Source organism: Ranitomeya variabilis, chromosome 2 (genome assembly GCF_051348905.1).
Source record: "Ranitomeya variabilis isolate aRanVar5 chromosome 2, aRanVar5.hap1, whole genome shotgun sequence".
NCBI lineage: Eukaryota > Metazoa > Chordata > Amphibia > Anura > Dendrobatidae > Ranitomeya > Ranitomeya variabilis.
This window is the reverse complement of record NC_135233.1, coordinates 1,107,199,324-1,107,208,998: the sequence shown is the minus strand read 5'-3', so window position 1 is coordinate 1,107,208,998 and position 9,675 is coordinate 1,107,199,324. Positions and strand designations below refer to the sequence as shown.

General features: G+C 43.6%; 27 non-coding genes across 27 annotated transcripts; 7 read left to right on the top strand and 20 right to left on the bottom strand.

Annotated features, from left to right (window-relative positions):
• Positions 1 to 51: 51 nt before the first annotated feature.
• Positions 52 to 123, bottom strand: TRNAG-UCC (transfer RNA glycine (anticodon UCC)). Its single transcript has one exon. It is a non-coding gene; the product is annotated as a tRNA-Gly (tRNA).
• Positions 124 to 528: 405 nt separating this feature from the next.
• TRNAN-GUU (transfer RNA asparagine (anticodon GUU)) lies at positions 529 to 602 on the top strand. The gene has a single exon. It is a non-coding gene; the product is annotated as a tRNA-Asn (tRNA).
• A 163-nt stretch (positions 603 to 765) lies between these two features.
• Positions 766 to 851, bottom strand: TRNAY-GUA (transfer RNA tyrosine (anticodon GUA)). The gene is given in 2 exon segments: positions 766 to 801; positions 815 to 851. It is a non-coding gene; the product is annotated as a tRNA-Tyr (tRNA).
• A 108-nt stretch (positions 852 to 959) lies between these two features.
• Positions 960 to 1,032, bottom strand: TRNAA-AGC (transfer RNA alanine (anticodon AGC)). The gene has a single exon. It is a non-coding gene; the product is annotated as a tRNA-Ala (tRNA).
• Positions 1,033 to 1,510: 478 nt separating this feature from the next.
• On the bottom strand, positions 1,511 to 1,582 carry TRNAG-UCC (transfer RNA glycine (anticodon UCC)). Its single transcript has one exon. It is a non-coding gene; the product is annotated as a tRNA-Gly (tRNA).
• Positions 1,583 to 1,987: 405 nt separating this feature from the next.
• Positions 1,988 to 2,061, top strand: TRNAN-GUU (transfer RNA asparagine (anticodon GUU)). Its single transcript has one exon. It is a non-coding gene; the product is annotated as a tRNA-Asn (tRNA).
• Positions 2,062 to 2,224: 163 nt separating this feature from the next.
• On the bottom strand, positions 2,225 to 2,310 carry TRNAY-GUA (transfer RNA tyrosine (anticodon GUA)). The gene is given in 2 exon segments: positions 2,225 to 2,260; positions 2,274 to 2,310. It is a non-coding gene; the product is annotated as a tRNA-Tyr (tRNA).
• A 108-nt stretch (positions 2,311 to 2,418) lies between these two features.
• On the bottom strand, positions 2,419 to 2,491 carry TRNAA-AGC (transfer RNA alanine (anticodon AGC)). The gene has a single exon. It is a non-coding gene; the product is annotated as a tRNA-Ala (tRNA).
• A 474-nt stretch (positions 2,492 to 2,965) lies between these two features.
• Positions 2,966 to 3,037, bottom strand: TRNAG-UCC (transfer RNA glycine (anticodon UCC)). The gene has a single exon. It is a non-coding gene; the product is annotated as a tRNA-Gly (tRNA).
• A 405-nt stretch (positions 3,038 to 3,442) lies between these two features.
• TRNAN-GUU (transfer RNA asparagine (anticodon GUU)) lies at positions 3,443 to 3,516 on the top strand. The gene has a single exon. It is a non-coding gene; the product is annotated as a tRNA-Asn (tRNA).
• A 163-nt stretch (positions 3,517 to 3,679) lies between these two features.
• Positions 3,680 to 3,765, bottom strand: TRNAY-GUA (transfer RNA tyrosine (anticodon GUA)). Its single transcript is given in 2 exon segments — positions 3,680 to 3,715; positions 3,729 to 3,765. It is a non-coding gene; the product is annotated as a tRNA-Tyr (tRNA).
• A 108-nt stretch (positions 3,766 to 3,873) lies between these two features.
• On the bottom strand, positions 3,874 to 3,946 carry TRNAA-AGC (transfer RNA alanine (anticodon AGC)). The gene has a single exon. It is a non-coding gene; the product is annotated as a tRNA-Ala (tRNA).
• Positions 3,947 to 4,420: 474 nt separating this feature from the next.
• Positions 4,421 to 4,492, bottom strand: TRNAG-UCC (transfer RNA glycine (anticodon UCC)). Its single transcript has one exon. It is a non-coding gene; the product is annotated as a tRNA-Gly (tRNA).
• Positions 4,493 to 4,897: 405 nt separating this feature from the next.
• On the top strand, positions 4,898 to 4,971 carry TRNAN-GUU (transfer RNA asparagine (anticodon GUU)). Its single transcript has one exon. It is a non-coding gene; the product is annotated as a tRNA-Asn (tRNA).
• A 163-nt stretch (positions 4,972 to 5,134) lies between these two features.
• On the bottom strand, positions 5,135 to 5,220 carry TRNAY-GUA (transfer RNA tyrosine (anticodon GUA)). Its single transcript is given in 2 exon segments — positions 5,135 to 5,170; positions 5,184 to 5,220. It is a non-coding gene; the product is annotated as a tRNA-Tyr (tRNA).
• A 108-nt stretch (positions 5,221 to 5,328) lies between these two features.
• TRNAA-AGC (transfer RNA alanine (anticodon AGC)) lies at positions 5,329 to 5,401 on the bottom strand. Its single transcript has one exon. It is a non-coding gene; the product is annotated as a tRNA-Ala (tRNA).
• A 477-nt stretch (positions 5,402 to 5,878) lies between these two features.
• On the bottom strand, positions 5,879 to 5,950 carry TRNAG-UCC (transfer RNA glycine (anticodon UCC)). Its single transcript has one exon. It is a non-coding gene; the product is annotated as a tRNA-Gly (tRNA).
• Positions 5,951 to 6,355: 405 nt separating this feature from the next.
• TRNAN-GUU (transfer RNA asparagine (anticodon GUU)) lies at positions 6,356 to 6,429 on the top strand. Its single transcript has one exon. It is a non-coding gene; the product is annotated as a tRNA-Asn (tRNA).
• A 158-nt stretch (positions 6,430 to 6,587) lies between these two features.
• TRNAY-GUA (transfer RNA tyrosine (anticodon GUA)) lies at positions 6,588 to 6,673 on the bottom strand. The gene is given in 2 exon segments: positions 6,588 to 6,623; positions 6,637 to 6,673. It is a non-coding gene; the product is annotated as a tRNA-Tyr (tRNA).
• Positions 6,674 to 6,781: 108 nt separating this feature from the next.
• Positions 6,782 to 6,854, bottom strand: TRNAA-AGC (transfer RNA alanine (anticodon AGC)). Its single transcript has one exon. It is a non-coding gene; the product is annotated as a tRNA-Ala (tRNA).
• A 474-nt stretch (positions 6,855 to 7,328) lies between these two features.
• On the bottom strand, positions 7,329 to 7,400 carry TRNAG-UCC (transfer RNA glycine (anticodon UCC)). The gene has a single exon. It is a non-coding gene; the product is annotated as a tRNA-Gly (tRNA).
• A 405-nt stretch (positions 7,401 to 7,805) lies between these two features.
• Positions 7,806 to 7,879, top strand: TRNAN-GUU (transfer RNA asparagine (anticodon GUU)). The gene has a single exon. It is a non-coding gene; the product is annotated as a tRNA-Asn (tRNA).
• Positions 7,880 to 8,042: 163 nt separating this feature from the next.
• TRNAY-GUA (transfer RNA tyrosine (anticodon GUA)) lies at positions 8,043 to 8,128 on the bottom strand. Its single transcript is given in 2 exon segments — positions 8,043 to 8,078; positions 8,092 to 8,128. It is a non-coding gene; the product is annotated as a tRNA-Tyr (tRNA).
• Positions 8,129 to 8,236: 108 nt separating this feature from the next.
• Positions 8,237 to 8,309, bottom strand: TRNAA-AGC (transfer RNA alanine (anticodon AGC)). The gene has a single exon. It is a non-coding gene; the product is annotated as a tRNA-Ala (tRNA).
• Positions 8,310 to 8,783: 474 nt separating this feature from the next.
• On the bottom strand, positions 8,784 to 8,855 carry TRNAG-UCC (transfer RNA glycine (anticodon UCC)). Its single transcript has one exon. It is a non-coding gene; the product is annotated as a tRNA-Gly (tRNA).
• A 405-nt stretch (positions 8,856 to 9,260) lies between these two features.
• Positions 9,261 to 9,334, top strand: TRNAN-GUU (transfer RNA asparagine (anticodon GUU)). Its single transcript has one exon. It is a non-coding gene; the product is annotated as a tRNA-Asn (tRNA).
• A 163-nt stretch (positions 9,335 to 9,497) lies between these two features.
• On the bottom strand, positions 9,498 to 9,583 carry TRNAY-GUA (transfer RNA tyrosine (anticodon GUA)). Its single transcript is given in 2 exon segments — positions 9,498 to 9,533; positions 9,547 to 9,583. It is a non-coding gene; the product is annotated as a tRNA-Tyr (tRNA).
• Between the last annotated feature and the right edge of the window lie 92 nt (positions 9,584 to 9,675).

Here is a 9,675-nt window from a genome sequence, read left to right as displayed (position 1 = left end):
ACAAAACATTAAAAGAGAATAAATGCAACACCAATGGTGAAAAGCAAGACATGCGTTGGCCGGGAATCGAACCCGGGTCAACTGCTTGGAAGGCAGCTATGCTCACCACTATACCACCAACGCTTTCGGAAGTGTACGTTTTTTTGACATTTTCTGCAATAACACTAAACTTTCTGTTGACAGAAGCATTTGGATGCAATGTAATGATGAAAAGTATAAAACACAACCTTTTAGCAGAGGATGGTTTCGATCCATCGACCTCTGGGTTATGGGCCCAGCACGCTTCCGCTGCGCCACTCTGCTCGTAGTGTTGGATGCTTAGAGTCGAAGTCTAATTACTGTCTGCCTTCTGGTCTGTGTCGTGTAATTTATCAGCCATTTCTTATCTGTTGGCAACTAGATTATTCTTGGTGTTTTGCAATTATTTCTTTGTTTTTTTCTGTTTCCTTTAGTCATATTGTTGAAAATCATTTGAAGAAACGGTGTCTGACCTTGCTTAAGGTGCAGGCAAAAATTGTGGTCCATTGGGTCTCTGTGGCGCAATCGGTTAGCGCGTTCGGCTGTTAACCGAAAGGTTGGTGGTTCGAGTCCACCCAGGGACGTCGCACCCTTTTGCAGTCCACCCAGAGACGTTGCACAGTTGGAGAAGTTTTTGCATTGGTGCTGAGCATCTCTCTCATGTAAAAGCCATTTTGCTGACTATGTTTTGAATTCACGAGGCAAACTGGAGAAAAACTTTCTGTATGAGATAAGATAAACAAAACTTCCTTCGAGCCGGAATTGAACCAGCGACCTAAGGATTGCTAATTTAGAGCTACAGTCCTCCGCTCTACCAGCTGAGCTATCGAAGGATTGTTTTGGCCACTGTCGAAAGCCTCCTAGGTTTGGCCGTGGGTGCCACGGGCAGATGGTAAAAATGATTCATTCAACTCTGCGAAAAAGGAATCCAATGGTAGCATTGGAGAATGCGGGCATCGATCCCGCTACCTCTCGCATGCTAAGCGAGCGCTCTACCACTTGAGCTAATCCCCCAAACCTGTGAAACTTGACGTCAGTTTCACGTCACACCAGGTCACAATTTTCATATACAGTCACAGATGACATTGCTTTTTTTTTTTTTTTTTTTTTTTTTTTTTTTAAGTGTGGACTCCGTTTTCCCATACTTGAAGAACATTTAAGGAGTCCACAACGTGATTGGTGACCTACAAATACAGTCGAGCAACTTTCTAGCAAACCCTTTCTATGCACATGGAGAATCAAACCGGGGACAGTGAAAAAACTTGCATAGTTTGTAGAAAAAAGTTGTGATGTAGCACAATCCCAAGGAGAACCGTTGAACTTTTATGGGTTGGTTTGTTTATCGAAAATGCTGAGAGGTCGTGAAGGCCTCCTGGTCTTTTTTTTTCCTCCTTTCTGTGGTTGCTAAACTGTAAGAAGAGAGTAGAGCATGAGCCTTAACACAAAACATTAAAAGAGAATAAATGCAACACCAATGGTGAAAAGCAAGACATGCGTTGGCCGGGAATCGAACCCGGGTCAACTGCTTGGAAGGCAGCTATGCTCACCACTATACCACCAACGCTTTCGGAAGTGTACGTTTTTTTGACATTTTCTGCAATAACACTAAACTTTCTGTTGACAGAAGCATTTGGATGCAATGTAATGATGAAAAGTATAAAACACAACCTTTTAGCAGAGGATGGTTTCGATCCATCGACCTCTGGGTTATGGGCCCAGCACGCTTCCGCTGCGCCACTCTGCTCGTAGTGTTGGATGCTTAGAGTCGAAGTCTAATTACTGTCTGCCTTCTGGTCTGTGTCGTGTAATTTATCAGCCATTTCTTATCTGTTGGCAACTAGATTATTCTTGGTGTTTTGCAATTATTTCTTTGTTTTTTTCTGTTTCCTTTAGTCATATTGTTGAAAATCATTTGAAGAAACGGTGTCTGACCTTGCTTAAGGTGCAGGCAAAAATTGTGGTCCATTGGGTCTCTGTGGCGCAATCGGTTAGCGCGTTCGGCTGTTAACCGAAAGGTTGGTGGTTCGAGTCCACCCAGGGACGTCGCACCCTTTTGCAGTCCACCCAGAGACGTTGCACAGTTGGAGAAGTTTTTGCATTGGTGCTGAGCATCTCTCTCATGTAAAAGCCATTTTGCTGACTATGTTTTGAATTCACGAGGCAAACTGGAGAAAAACTTTCTGTATGAGATAAGATAAACAAAACTTCCTTCGAGCCGGAATTGAACCAGCGACCTAAGGATTGCTAATTTAGAGCTACAGTCCTCCGCTCTACCAGCTGAGCTATCGAAGGATTGTTTTGGCCACTGTCGAAAGCCTCCTAGGTTTGGCCGTGGGTGCCACGGGCAGATGGTAAAAATGATTCATTCAACTCTGCGAAAAAGGAATCCAATGGTAGCATTGGAGAATGCGGGCATCGATCCCGCTACCTCTCGCATGCTAAGCGAGCGCTCTACCACTTGAGCTAATCCCCCAAACCTGTGAAACTTGACGTCAGTTTCACGTCACACCAGGTCACAATTTTCATATACAGTCACAGATGACATTGCTTTTTTTTTTTTTTTTTTTTTTTTTTTAAGTGTGGACTCCGTTTTCCCATACTTGAAGAACATTTAAGGAGTCCACAACGTGATTGGTGACCTACAAATACAGTCGAGCAACTTTCTAGCAAACCCTTTCTATGCACATGGAGAATCAAACCGGGGACAGTGAAAAAACTTGCATAGTTTGTAGAAAAAAGTTGTGATGTAGCACAATCCCAAGGAGAACCGTTGAACTTTTATGGGTTGGTTTGTTTATCGAAAATGCTGAGAGGTCGTGAAGGCCTCCTGGTCTTTTTTTTTCCTCCTTTCTGTGGTTGCTAAACTGTAAGAAGAGAGTAGAGCATGAGCCTTAACACAAAACATTAAAAGAGAATAAATGCAACACCAATGGTGAAAAGCAAGACATGCGTTGGCCGGGAATCGAACCCGGGTCAACTGCTTGGAAGGCAGCTATGCTCACCACTATACCACCAACGCTTTCGGAAGTGTACGTTTTTTTGACATTTTCTGCAATAACACTAAACTTTCTGTTGACAGAAGCATTTGGATGCAATGTAATGATGAAAAGTATAAAACACAACCTTTTAGCAGAGGATGGTTTCGATCCATCGACCTCTGGGTTATGGGCCCAGCACGCTTCCGCTGCGCCACTCTGCTCGTAGTGTTGGATGCTTAGAGTCGAAGTCTAATTACTGTCTGCCTTCTGGTCTGTGTCGTGTAATTTATCAGCCATTTCTTATCTGTTGGCAACTAGATTATTCTTGGTGTTTTGCAATTATTTCTTTGTTTTTTTCTGTTTCCTTTAGTCATATTGTTGAAAATCATTTGAAGAAACGGTGTCTGACCTTGCTTAAGGTGCAGGCAAAAATTGTGGTCCATTGGGTCTCTGTGGCGCAATCGGTTAGCGCGTTCGGCTGTTAACCGAAAGGTTGGTGGTTCGAGTCCACCCAGGGACGTCGCACCCTTTTGCAGTCCACCCAGAGACGTTGCACAGTTGGAGAAGTTTTTGCATTGGTGCTGAGCATCTCTCTCATGTAAAAGCCATTTTGCTGACTATGTTTTGAATTCACGAGGCAAACTGGAGAAAAACTTTCTGTATGAGATAAGATAAACAAAACTTCCTTCGAGCCGGAATTGAACCAGCGACCTAAGGATTGCTAATTTAGAGCTACAGTCCTCCGCTCTACCAGCTGAGCTATCGAAGGATTGTTTTGGCCACTGTCGAAAGCCTCCTAGGTTTGGCCGTGGGTGCCACGGGCAGATGGTAAAAATGATTCATTCAACTCTGCGAAAAAGGAATCCAATGGTAGCATTGGAGAATGCGGGCATCGATCCCGCTACCTCTCGCATGCTAAGCGAGCGCTCTACCACTTGAGCTAATCCCCCAAACCTGTGAAACTTGACGTCAGTTTCACGTCACACCAGGTCACAATTTTCATATACAGTCACAGATGACATTGCTTTTTTTTTTTTTTTTTTTTTTTTTTTAAGTGTGGACTCCGTTTTCCCATACTTGAAGAACATTTAAGGAGTCCACAACGTGATTGGTGACCTACAAATACAGTCGAGCAACTTTCTAGCAAACCCTTTCTATGCACATGGAGAATCAAACCGGGGACAGTGAAAAAACTTGCATAGTTTGTAGAAAAAAGTTGTGATGTAGCACAATCCCAAGGAGAACCGTTGAACTTTTATGGGTTGGTTTGTTTATCGAAAATGCTGAGAGGTCGTGAAGGCCTCCTGGTCTTTTTTTTTCCTCCTTTCTGTGGTTGCTAAACTGTAAGAAGAGAGTAGAGCATGAGCCTTAACACAAAACATTAAAAGAGAATAAATGCAACACCAATGGTGAAAAGCAAGACATGCGTTGGCCGGGAATCGAACCCGGGTCAACTGCTTGGAAGGCAGCTATGCTCACCACTATACCACCAACGCTTTCGGAAGTGTACGTTTTTTTGACATTTTCTGCAATAACACTAAACTTTCTGTTGACAGAAGCATTTGGATGCAATGTAATGATGAAAAGTATAAAACACAACCTTTTAGCAGAGGATGGTTTCGATCCATCGACCTCTGGGTTATGGGCCCAGCACGCTTCCGCTGCGCCACTCTGCTCGTAGTGTTGGATGCTTAGAGTCGAAGTCTAATTACTGTCTGCCTTCTGGTCTGTGTCGTGTAATTTATCAGCCATTTCTTATCTGTTGGCAACTAGATTATTCTTGGTGTTTTGCAATTATTTCTTTGTTTTTTTCTGTTTCCTTTAGTCATATTGTTGAAAATCATTTGAAGAAACGGTGTCTGACCTTGCTTAAGGTGCAGGCAAAAATTGTGGTCCATTGGGTCTCTGTGGCGCAATCGGTTAGCGCGTTCGGCTGTTAACCGAAAGGTTGGTGGTTCGAGTCCACCCAGGGACGTCGCACCCTTTTGCAGTCCACCCAGAGACGTTGCACAGTTGGAGAAGTTTTTGCATTGGTGCTGAGCATCTCTCTCATGTAAAAGCCATTTTGCTGACTATGTTTTGAATTCACGAGGCAAACTGGAGAAAAACTTTCTGTATGAGATAAGATAAACAAAACTTCCTTCGAGCCGGAATTGAACCAGCGACCTAAGGATTGCTAATTTAGAGCTACAGTCCTCCGCTCTACCAGCTGAGCTATCGAAGGATTGTTTTGGCCACTGTCGAAAGCCTCCTAGGTTTGGCCGTGGGTGCCACGGGCAGATGGTAAAAATGATTCATTCAACTCTGCGAAAAAGGAATCCAATGGTAGCATTGGAGAATGCGGGCATCGATCCCGCTACCTCTCGCATGCTAAGCGAGCGCTCTACCACTTGAGCTAATCCCCCAAACCTGTGAAACTTGACGTCAGTTTCACGTCACACCAGGTCACAATTTTCATATACAGTCACAGATGACATTGCTTTTTTTTTTTTTTTTTTTTTTTTTTTTTTAAGTGTGGACTCCGTTTTCCCATACTTGAAGAACATTTAAGGAGTCCACAACGTGATTGGTGACCTACAAATACAGTCGAGCAACTTTCTAGCAAACCCTTTCTATGCACATGGAGAATCAAACCGGGGACAGTGAAAAAACTTGCATAGTTTGTAGAAAAAAGTTGTGATGTAGCACAATCCCAAGGAGAACCGTTGAACTTTTATGGGTTGGTTTGTTTATCGAAAATGCTGAGAGGTCGTGAAGGCCTCCTGGTCTTTTTTTTTCCTCCTTTCTGTGGTTGCTAAACTGTAAGAAGAGAGTAGAGCATGAGCCTTAACACAAAACATTAAAAGAGAATAAATGCAACACCAATGGTGAAAAGCAAGACATGCGTTGGCCGGGAATCGAACCCGGGTCAACTGCTTGGAAGGCAGCTATGCTCACCACTATACCACCAACGCTTTCGGAAGTGTACGTTTTTTTGACATTTTCTGCAATAACACTAAACTTTCTGTTGACAGAAGCATTTGGATGCAATGTAATGATGAAAAGTATAAAACACAACCTTTTAGCAGAGGATGGTTTCGATCCATCGACCTCTGGGTTATGGGCCCAGCACGCTTCCGCTGCGCCACTCTGCTCGTAGTGTTGGATGCTTAGAGTCGAAGTCTAATTACTGTCTGCCTTCTGGTCTGTGTCGTGTAATTTATCAGCCATTTCTTATCTGTTGGCAACTAGATTATTCTTGGTGTTTTGCAATTATTTCTTTGTTTTTTTCTGTTTCCTTTAGTCATATTGTTGAAAATCATTTGAAGAAACGGTGTCTGACCTTGCTTAAGGTGCAGGCAAAAATTGTGGTCCATTGGGTCTCTGTGGCGCAATCGGTTAGCGCGTTCGGCTGTTAACCGAAAGGTTGGTGGTTCGAGTCCACCCAGGGACGTCGCACCCTTTTGCAGTCCACCCAGAGACGTTGCACAGTTGGAGAAGTTTTTGCATTGGTGCTGAGCATCTCTCTCATGTAAAAGCCATTTTGCTGACTATGTTTTGAATTCACGAGGCAAACTGGAGAAAAACTTTCTGTATGAGATAAACAAAACTTCCTTCGAGCCGGAATTGAACCAGCGACCTAAGGATTGCTAATTTAGAGCTACAGTCCTCCGCTCTACCAGCTGAGCTATCGAAGGATTGTTTTGGCCACTGTCGAAAGCCTCCTAGGTTTGGCCGTGGGTGCCACGGGCAGATGGTAAAAATGATTCATTCAACTCTGCGAAAAAGGAATCCAATGGTAGCATTGGAGAATGCGGGCATCGATCCCGCTACCTCTCGCATGCTAAGCGAGCGCTCTACCACTTGAGCTAATCCCCCAAACCTGTGAAACTTGACGTCAGTTTCACGTCACACCAGGTCACAATTTTCATATACAGTCACAGATGACATTGCTTTTTTTTTTTTTTTTTTTTTTTTTTTAAGTGTGGACTCCGTTTTCCCATACTTGAAGAACATTTAAGGAGTCCACAACGTGATTGGTGACCTACAAATACAGTCGAGCAACTTTCTAGCAAACCCTTTCTATGCACATGGAGAATCAAACCGGGGACAGTGAAAAAACTTGCATAGTTTGTAGAAAAAAGTTGTGATGTAGCACAATCCCAAGGAGAACCGTTGAACTTTTATGGGTTGGTTTGTTTATCGAAAATGCTGAGAGGTCGTGAAGGCCTCCTGGTCTTTTTTTTTCCTCCTTTCTGTGGTTGCTAAACTGTAAGAAGAGAGTAGAGCATGAGCCTTAACACAAAACATTAAAAGAGAATAAATGCAACACCAATGGTGAAAAGCAAGACATGCGTTGGCCGGGAATCGAACCCGGGTCAACTGCTTGGAAGGCAGCTATGCTCACCACTATACCACCAACGCTTTCGGAAGTGTACGTTTTTTTGACATTTTCTGCAATAACACTAAACTTTCTGTTGACAGAAGCATTTGGATGCAATGTAATGATGAAAAGTATAAAACACAACCTTTTAGCAGAGGATGGTTTCGATCCATCGACCTCTGGGTTATGGGCCCAGCACGCTTCCGCTGCGCCACTCTGCTCGTAGTGTTGGATGCTTAGAGTCGAAGTCTAATTACTGTCTGCCTTCTGGTCTGTGTCGTGTAATTTATCAGCCATTTCTTATCTGTTGGCAACTAGATTATTCTTGGTGTTTTGCAATTATTTCTTTGTTTTTTTCTGTTTCCTTTAGTCATATTGTTGAAAATCATTTGAAGAAACGGTGTCTGACCTTGCTTAAGGTGCAGGCAAAAATTGTGGTCCATTGGGTCTCTGTGGCGCAATCGGTTAGCGCGTTCGGCTGTTAACCGAAAGGTTGGTGGTTCGAGTCCACCCAGGGACGTCGCACCCTTTTGCAGTCCACCCAGAGACGTTGCACAGTTGGAGAAGTTTTTGCATTGGTGCTGAGCATCTCTCTCATGTAAAAGCCATTTTGCTGACTATGTTTTGAATTCACGAGGCAAACTGGAGAAAAACTTTCTGTATGAGATAAGATAAACAAAACTTCCTTCGAGCCGGAATTGAACCAGCGACCTAAGGATTGCTAATTTAGAGCTACAGTCCTCCGCTCTACCAGCTGAGCTATCGAAGGATTGTTTTGGCCACTGTCGAAAGCCTCCTAGGTTTGGCCGTGGGTGCCACGGGCAGATGGTAAAAATGATTCATTCAACTCTGCGAAAAAGGAATCCAATGGTAGCATTGGAGAATGCGGGCATCGATCCCGCTACCTCTCGCATGCTAAGCGAGCGCTCTACCACTTGAGCTAATCCCCCAAACCTGTGAAACTTGACGTCAGTTTCACGTCACACCAGGTCACAATTTTCATATACAGTCACAGATGACATTGCTTTTTTTTTTTTTTTTTTTTTTTTTTTAAGTGTGGACTCCGTTTTCCCATACTTGAAGAACATTTAAGGAGTCCACAACGTGATTGGTGACCTACAAATACAGTCGAGCAACTTTCTAGCAAACCCTTTCTATGCACATGGAGAATCAAACCGGGGACAGTGAAAAAACTTGCATAGTTTGTAGAAAAAAGTTGTGATGTAGCACAATCCCAAGGAGAACCGTTGAACTTTTATGGGTTGGTTTGTTTATCGAAAATGCTGAGAGGTCGTGAAGGCCTCCTGGTCTTTTTTTTTCCTCCTTTCTGTGGTTGCTAAACTGTAAGAAGAGAGTAGAGCATGAGCCTTAACACAAAACATTAAAAGAGAATAAATGCAACACCAATGGTGAAAAGCAAGACATGCGTTGGCCGGGAATCGAACCCGGGTCAACTGCTTGGAAGGCAGCTATGCTCACCACTATACCACCAACGCTTTCGGAAGTGTACGTTTTTTTGACATTTTCTGCAATAACACTAAACTTTCTGTTGACAGAAGCATTTGGATGCAATGTAATGATGAAAAGTATAAAACACAACCTTTTAGCAGAGGATGGTTTCGATCCATCGACCTCTGGGTTATGGGCCCAGCACGCTTCCGCTGCGCCACTCTGCTCGTAGTGTTGGATGCTTAGAGTCGAAGTCTAATTACTGTCTGCCTTCTGGTCTGTGTCGTGTAATTTATCAGCCATTTCTTATCTGTTGGCAACTAGATTATTCTTGGTGTTTTGCAATTATTTCTTTGTTTTTTTCTGTTTCCTTTAGTCATATTGTTGAAAATCATTTGAAGAAACGGTGTCTGACCTTGCTTAAGGTGCAGGCAAAAATTGTGGTCCATTGGGTCTCTGTGGCGCAATCGGTTAGCGCGTTCGGCTGTTAACCGAAAGGTTGGTGGTTCGAGTCCACCCAGGGACGTCGCACCCTTTTGCAGTCCACCCAGAGACGTTGCACAGTTGGAGAAGTTTTTGCATTGGTGCTGAGCATCTCTCTCATGTAAAAGCCATTTTGCTGACTATGTTTTGAATTCACGAGGCAAACTGGAGAAAAACTTTCTGTATGAGATAAGATAAACAAAACTTCCTTCGAGCCGGAATTGAACCAGCGACCTAAGGATTGCTAATTTAGAGCTACAGTCCTCCGCTCTACCAGCTGAGCTATCGAAGGATTGTTTTGGCCACTGTCGAAAGCCTCCTAGGTTTGGCCGTGGGTGCCACGGGCAGATGGTAAAAATGATTCATTCAACTCTGCGAAAAAGG